The sequence below is a fragment of the Zeugodacus cucurbitae genome, chromosome 4 (genome assembly GCF_028554725.1).
Source record: "Zeugodacus cucurbitae isolate PBARC_wt_2022May chromosome 4, idZeuCucr1.2, whole genome shotgun sequence".
In the NCBI taxonomy this organism is placed as follows: domain Eukaryota; kingdom Metazoa; phylum Arthropoda; class Insecta; order Diptera; family Tephritidae; genus Zeugodacus; species Zeugodacus cucurbitae.
Window position 1 is genome coordinate 22,007,595 of NC_071669.1, and position 8,387 is coordinate 22,015,981.

General features: G+C 34.1%; 1 long non-coding RNA gene across 2 annotated transcripts; it reads right to left on the minus strand.

The window, feature by feature from the left end:
* Positions 1 to 287: 287 nt before the first annotated feature.
* On the minus strand, positions 288 to 7,771 carry LOC128921481 (uncharacterized). Of its 2 annotated transcripts, XR_008470918.1 has the most exons (5): positions 7,543 to 7,771; positions 7,368 to 7,469; positions 6,928 to 7,312; positions 1,633 to 1,793; positions 288 to 1,547 (listed from the first exon to the last, which is right to left on the minus strand). It is a non-coding gene; the product is annotated as an uncharacterized LOC128921481 (long non-coding RNA). The 2 variants fall into 2 exon arrangements; XR_008470919.1 differs by lacking the exons at positions 288 to 1,547; positions 1,633 to 1,793 and adding an exon at positions 3,823 to 6,009.
* Between the last annotated feature and the right edge of the window lie 616 nt (positions 7,772 to 8,387).

An 8,387-nucleotide genomic window follows, 5' to 3' on the forward strand; every position in this document is an offset into this window, starting at 1 on the left:
AAATTTCGACATTTCCAGAAAATTCAATGAGCAGTACTTAAGAAGTTCGTGAAAAAGCTGTTTGAGTTATGAAGGTTTAACTGTTGGTGAATGCTTGATTGCCGCGTCGTGAAAATATGAGGCGATTCAAATTTTGAACTTGGCTGCAATCGGAAATACCAATCTGTTGAATTTCCATAAATCATTATTAAAGTCAACAAAGACTAGGTAAAGAGTATTTTTAGTAATGACAACTCATTTATCATTGTTGTTAATAAAAATCGCGTATATTAATGATATATATTCTATCAGTAGCCATCAAAAAATACTTATATACTTCACAAAATGTTGACGAGTCTTGAAGTATTACTGAAGATAGCTTTATCAGACTTAAAAGCTTTAAAAGAAGATCTATTTAGGAAAAGTTTTGATTTGAAATTCAGGTTTACGTAATGAAAATGTACCCAGATTTTTATTCAGCCAAGAACTTGGCAGCTTTCCCTAAAATCATTTAGGAAATATTATTCTCTCGCTACAACAACCAAAATATGACTAAGAAATAGAAAAGGCCCCGACGCATCTGTTTCTTTTAGCAGGTAGTACTTCGCCTTGTTGTTGATTTAACCGTGGCTTTTTTATATACGCCTTAGCTTTTAGGTCTAGGAGTTTGAGGAAACAATTACTGCTTTCAAAGGGTCGAGCTTTCGACGTTGGTTACTCAGTTACATCGTCGTATGAGGATCGATTTCATGGTTCCCCAACATAGGTCGTTATCGTTTAGCCAGATACAAGTCCGGATCTGTACTGATTACTTATACCTAACTATATAATAGTCTCGCTTGAGTAAGATCACGCATCCAACTATACTCTCTACAATCCACGTAATGCAAATTTTCTCTGCTGGGGCTATCACAAAATTCATCAACACGTCGAGTAGTGCGCCATTAAATCTCACACTTAGACTAATATCCCCGCTTGCGGCTGATGTTGAATGCCAAGTGCCACATTCCAGCGCATTTCGTAACTCCGCGCTTGTGTGTCTATATGGGTGTGTATGTCAGCCGCTAGAGTGTCAGCCGCTTGCTTAGTGGGTCGACAGTCGTTCGTAGTTGTCAGCTTGACAAATTATTTCGTATTAAATTTTAGGGATACTCATTTTTTTGTGCACGCGCTTACACAGCCTGTCACCAGTGCCACTCTTCATCACAGCGCCTCGCCTCGGCATACCACCCCCCTCGTACTTACACCATCATTAACAACGCCATTATGTGTGAGTATACGCATATATATTCTATGTGTGCGTGTGTTTGTGCCGGGTCTCTGCGGTGCCATTACACATTTCATTGTTATGTTTGCGCTGCAAATTAAATAAAAAATTTTACAGATTTAAAATGTGCACAATTTAATGTTGTGAATATAAATTTTTTGTTACTGATTCAAATCATCAACGAGCTGGCATGTGATGACTGACATTTTTTTGTCGAGACTGAAATAAACTGGTTTGTTCATGTTGTTTTCAGCGGCAACAGTTGCTGTAGTTGTTCGGTTAAATTGAGATATTAGCGCCTCTGTGTGGGTTGGTGAATGGCACACATGATTTATAAATGCTGGCGTCTGTTTGGTTGTATTTTATAATATATTTTTCATGATTACCTCATTGGGAATGCTTCTACGGCGTGCTATATGGCTTGTAATTAACACAATGGTAGGCAGACAATGCAGCGAGATAAATGGGTTGGATAGCTCATGTGAATGCATGCATTATATAATAAAAGATGAATGAGCGCACTAAATAAAAAATGTGCATTTTAAACCTGTGAAGATTTAAATTTAATAGAAAATTAATTAGTTTTAGTATTTGAAACATTTTTTCAGAATATTGAAATATAATTGAATTGCATGGTAAAAATCTCAACAACATCCTTTGAACTTTTAAATCAATCTCAAGAAGGAAGACTTGAATCTACAGATTAATTAACAAGTTTGTCGAAAATCCCAAAGTAATTGAAGTCTTAAACTCTCTGCGAAGCACGGATGTCTTGACTTAAAGTTTTCGTTGTTTATGTAATTCTTAAAAGAGCGATCTAAAATGAATTTTTGGTCCAAGTAAGTTAATTTAATTCTAATGTTCGGAAAGTTCGCGTCTCTTGTCAAATTGTAGCGTCTCTTGTAATTGAAATTGTAGAACATTTTAAATCTGATGAATCCAGATAATTAGATTAACTATTAATAAAATGTTACAGGTCGGTGCTGCCTTGTCTTATAAGTATTTAACAAATATATACTTAGACCTTAGATATAGCAACAAATGTGGTAATTTGGTCACTGATGTCCAGGCCATACTAGTTTTATGGAGGAAATAAACTGATTAGACCTTCTTCGTGTGGCTTTAGACCTGGCAAATCCACCATGGACCAGATATTCACCAATACTAAATCTTGGAAAAGGCCCGATAGAATATAATTGATACACATCTCATTTTCACCGATTTTAAAGCTTCCTTCGACAGCACGAAAAGGAGCTGCCGCATTGTCAGAATTTGGTATCCCCGCAAAACTAATACGGCTGTGCAAATTGATCCTGGATAATACTAGGAGTGCAGTAGGAATTAGGAAGGACCTCTCCGAGCCATTCGATACTAAACCAAGTATCAGACACGTTGACTAAATAACGAGTGACTTCTTCAAACTATTGGTGGCCTTAAGAAATTTCGAGAGAAAGGATTTACGGAAGATTTATGGTCCTTGCAACTGAGCTCTTCAACTCTGCAAGGTTCATCTTTTCCTAGATAAAAAAGCATTATGGCAATCGCAAATGTCTATTTTTCGACTATCTTAGTATGTGTCTTATATAAGTGTGTCTGGTAATAATCGAATCTAAGTAAAGTAGAATAAACATTATGTTTTTTTAGTCCGGTGATGTCAAACAAACAATTGTGCTGGAGTAACGACATTACTATTTCAATTACCTCCTTGCGGTCTTATAGTCTATTACATTTTCAAAGATCCTTCTTAAATAAAGATTGATCCTTAGCATAATTTTTATACACTCGCAACAAAATTGTTTGTAAGTCATAAACCTAAACGAGAGGTATATATGATTATATACATATGTATATCAATATGATCAGCATGACGATACGAGTTAAAATCCGGATCCTATAAAGTGTCATAACTAAGCCATAAAGTAATAAAAGTAAAATTTGATATAAAAGGATCGAACTAAGAAGGAGCAGATTTGGATGTACCCCGATGAAATCGGATAATAATCACGCCCACTTCACATGATATGTTATGTTGAAAATTACTAAAAATGCTTTAACTGACTAACGAAAAACATAAGAAACACTAAGTTTTATAGAAGAAATCGCAGAAGACAGCTGTACTCAGATTTTTTTTAATGGAAAGTGGGCCTTATGGGTCAAAAACCATATCTTAGAAACTATTGGACCGATTTCAATGAAATGCGGTATATAATATTTTATTGACATCCTAATGAAATTGAAATCCCATATAACTCAATTTTATATTCCATCTGATCTAATAAAGCTTAAAAAACTTATTATAAGAGAATAAATAAAAGAAAAAAAATGAAGTTTTAAATTTTGCATTGCTCTAAAAACCATATTCTAAATATACCACTGAAAAACTTGCCCTCTTTAGTATAGTAGTAGAAAGTAGTAGTGCAGGTTAAGAACTGGTCTACAATTTTGCGGATAGGGAGGGCTTTCCATGTAGTCAGAGTCAAATAGGGAGACTAAAACTAAGAAGAACTATCCGATCAGTTAAGGATCTTTCGAGTAAAATAAAGAAGTATTGGTTTCCTATAATGTGTTAGCTTGCCCCTGTACTCCTTATTAAAACCAAATTTTGCCTAATTTATTTAAATACTATTATTTCTTTCATCTCCTTCTTTTCTCTTTTGATGTTGTTTATAATTTCCTCCGGATTACGGCTTAAATTAGAATGGAGTAAATAAGTTACGAACATGAAAAAAGAATATTTGTACGTACCTCAGCAGAAGCCATCAAGTCGTCCACTCAACCAGCAACTGAATCAATTGTTCAGCAACGTCAATTTTGCTACACTTTGAATGCCACGACTCTTCACAGCCTGCTGACTGTTGCTGCCTCAGCATTATTGCCAACATTTTCGAGCTTTACTCGTTGCTTTCAGTTTTTTTATAATTTTTTGTTTGCCTTGATACATGTACCCACGCTTCCCTCTCTGGTTTGTTACACGCCACGTGCTGCTGTAATGCTTTTTCTATACACTTGAGTGTAACAAATTTGAATATGAAAAGTGAAAATGCGCCCAACACAGTGATTGTAGAGTATGTAGAAGTATTAGGGAGGTGCCCGAAAATAAAACAAATGATCGGATTCGTTAGTCGCAGAACAAGTGATGCATATGGTATTTCCCTAGATGCCGAAATACGTTTAATTTAATAGGAAATTACTTCGACCTTATTAATAGTAACCGAAATCGAAACCACTAAAGTTGACGGTAATTCATATCAATACTGATCTGATTCGGAGATTATTATGGATTATTATTTGACCTTTGATCCCATTTGGATTGACCTCAACCGTCTCCAATCCGTATCCAACTTTAAACTGTATTCTTTGACCTATTTTATCTAATACATCAATATTGATCAGATTTGAAGCCTTTTATAGGAAGTTGACCCTTGACCCCATTTGGATTGACCTCAACCGTCTCCAATCGGTATCGAACCTTAAACGGTATGTCCTGAACAATTCTATATACGATTTTGCTTCTAATATATGTTATACAAATTTCCTCCGATGCTTGAGGACCTCCCTAATACATACTGTTCGTATATTTGTGGCATGTGCCGGCTGTTGCAAAGGTACTTGGATGAGGGTAGTGTAGCGTGCAAAAATCGCAAAGTGGTCGGATTTTCTGTGGTAATTTGGTTAAAGGTAAATGGAAGGTATAATCAACAGGCACTTCAATGTTGTGAATTGGCGAGAAAGAAAGGATAAAAAATCAAAAAAAAAAACAAAAAACGATTGAAAGCGCAAGGCAGGGGAGATGTTTGCGCTGGGAATACATGCTGTCGAAAGCAAGGTGATGTTGAAGATCAAAGCAATATTTAAAAGGCACGAAAAAAAGGGAAGCAACAACAAGAAAGGGGGAAAATGAGTCAAGGTAGCATATGGAAATGGTATGTTTATTGAGTCAACCCATTCAAATATAATATGCTTATCTCTGCATAAATATGTACATATATATAAATTTAAAATAAGATTTTCAGGAAGAAAGGGTGTGTTTAGTTACATTTTGAGTGCGTGAAAAGTGGTTTGATGATTGCTGGGGCGTGCATATGTATATATATCATTAGGGCATATACAAAAATGTATACTTGTATGTATGTTTTTTAGTATTTTTTATATGCAAATTACTTACCACCAACGGACATTAAAAACTTTACATTTTTGCTGACACATTTTTTTTTGAATATTTTGGGGGAAGTAGTGGAGAAATTAATAATTTCTGCCAGTAAATTTAATATTTGTTACCTTAAACAGCTGCCTCATGACACTAAACAGGCAATATAAAAGCAATATGCAAGCAGCAATCAAACTTTTAATTTTCTTCCGTTCTTTTTTCAGTTGTTGCATAATTCATAAGTAGCCACAGTTTGGCTAATACAGAAATTGGTAAATTTATGCAAAGCACTGTTTGGACATAAGCCCTCAATATATTGTCAGCCATGGTAGTTCAAAGTTGGTGTGATTCGTGAAAAACATATAACTTCATTTGGTTTATGATAAAATTAAAAATTGTGGTTTGTCAATATATTTGTTTTTATGAAGCTATGAGTTATGCTGCTGATTCAATTTGAGAATTATGTAAATTTTGATATTTTTGTTTATATGTCGATTCGATTATTTTATATGTATACAAATATTTGGAATTTAAAAAAAAAATATATTTGTGTGTTGGGCTAACATTTAATTTATTAATTACTCTGCTATATAGAGTTGAAATGAGTTCATCAAATCTGTAATCAACAAAATTTATATAGATACAAAATCATTATAGATATAGATAGTATAGGAGAGCATGAAAAATTAAGTATTTGTTCAAAAAACAACTGAGCTCCGGTTAGCATACCCTTCTGATTAATTTTCGTTTAAGTTAATGAACAGAAAGATACTTTCCCTTCTTTAAATTAAATGTTAAAGGCAGGAGCTTGTAATGATGCTTGGTTGTCACTGCGTATACGTAATCATTTTATTTAGGGGTTAACCCACACTTTGTCTTTTGCGGAAAGATTAATTATAAGACTATGTATTTAGTTTATTTATTTAAAATTTATTTAAATTATGATTATTTTAATAATTATATATGGGGTTTCCTGCCTCAATTAAAAACACTAATTTTCAAAAATCAATTCTATACTAACTACCCATTTTGTCTTTGAAAAACATCGGTGCGGCACTAGGCAGTGAAACGTGTCTTGTCTAGTCTCGTTTCATTTGGTGTGGGTTGCACCGTAGTTCAGTATGTAATGCTCGACAACAAATTTGTCGCTTTAGTGTGAGTTGTCTGTATGAAAATACATGAACGACAACACCTCTTCAGACAAGACAAGACAAGACAAGACAAGACAAAGACATGCGTTTTGTTTCGTGTAGTTCGGTGTGGGTTGTCACATACGAAGCTATGGGCTGTTGTTTTATAAGACAAGAAAATACGTTTTGACTAATCCGGTGTGGGTTCAGCCTAAATAATTGTTAGTTCAAAAGCATTCAAAGTAGTCCATTGAAGTTAAGAAACCTACTAATCTGACATATCCGTGAAAACTTTGTTGTTTTTTTGTTGTATGAAACTATTGAAGAAGTCAAGATATTTAACTTGGTTAAATCTTTTACTCTAGAATAGTATTTACTTTTAGCGAATTAAATTAAATAAGTACCTTTCCTGCTTAAATAGTTCAGTTATAAATACCACCAACTGGATAAATCCGCTTCGATAAAGGTAACGTATGTCCTTCAGGAATCAAAGGTTCCACGGCTTGAGATTTGGTACTCATTGTTTTTTTTTCCTTACACCGGGAACTGAGAAGTTAATATTCCCTATAGAGAAAAATAATTTGGCATCATTATCAGTGATTAAAACCCCAAAAGTTTTATGAAAATGTAAAAAACTTATTTGCTGCAGTTTAAATAGCCGAGAAATAGAGACAGTACTCTTCTATCCTGAGATTTATTTAACTTTAACTTTTCTTTCCATTTCCTCGTGGTCTTACAACCTTCTGTAAATTGGCTTCTGATTGTATTTTCAGATGTTTCGCTTGCCACCTAAAGCCTTAGAAGATTACTTATGGCACATATATCACAATGTGATCTAAGTTACCGTATTTTCGTATACTGGAACAAATTGCACGAGAAAAACTTGTTTTAGGTACGATGAAGTTGATCAGTCTCAGAACACAGCCAGACCAAAATCACATCAAGTCTAAAATAACGGAGAACCATCAGTAAAATACTCAAGATAAAACCATTTCCAAAATTTGAATGAATTTGTTTACCTTTTGCGATCCGGAGACAATTGTGAGACTTCTTTTGGTATATGACAACTTTTCCGAAAGCTAACTTATTTTGAGTTCCTCGAAGTGGACCCAAAACAATTTTCTTTTCAATATTCGAACTAAAGATATTACATTACTCGATTCTCTAGCTCTAAATCAATGAGACACAATCTGTAAACAATTATGGAAATAGCCAAGTTGATTTATTTTACTAGACTGAAATTTCTATACAAACTTTATAAATCAGAAACTACTTGACTAATTTCAACAAAATTTTCTATAGTTTAAAAATAGGATAAATCAATACACAACTACGGCTAATTCCCATACACCACAATTTTGACGCCGATCTGATTCGTTAACTAAGGAATATTAAGCACCAGTGAAGATATCGGAACAAAACTTTGCCATCTTAAACATCTTAAAATCCTCGAAATCGGACTATAGCATTTCAAGGCCACAGATTTTTTGTTTATTTATATATTTTATTCCTTTACAAAAATGTGTAAAAAGTAAAATTTAAGAAATAACTTTGCCGATCGCCATTACACCCAACAAGGCTGACATCATTTTTCACACAGTACTGCCAATACGGGCCGTCAACGCTGCGGCCTGAGTTGAAAGTGTGTCAAAGTAGGTGTGTTGTAGGTATTGTTGTTTTTTCGTTGTTAAAAGTATGCAGGACACTTTTACATGCAGCGACATGCGCTTTGGCCATTAATCACTTTGCTGTTGCGCAGTAAATTTGCATTTTTTAGTTGTTGTAATTTCTTTTTTTTTTTGTTTTTTTATTCATTTTTACACGCTGTATTTTGCATTTTTTTAATTCGCATTTTTACATTTCC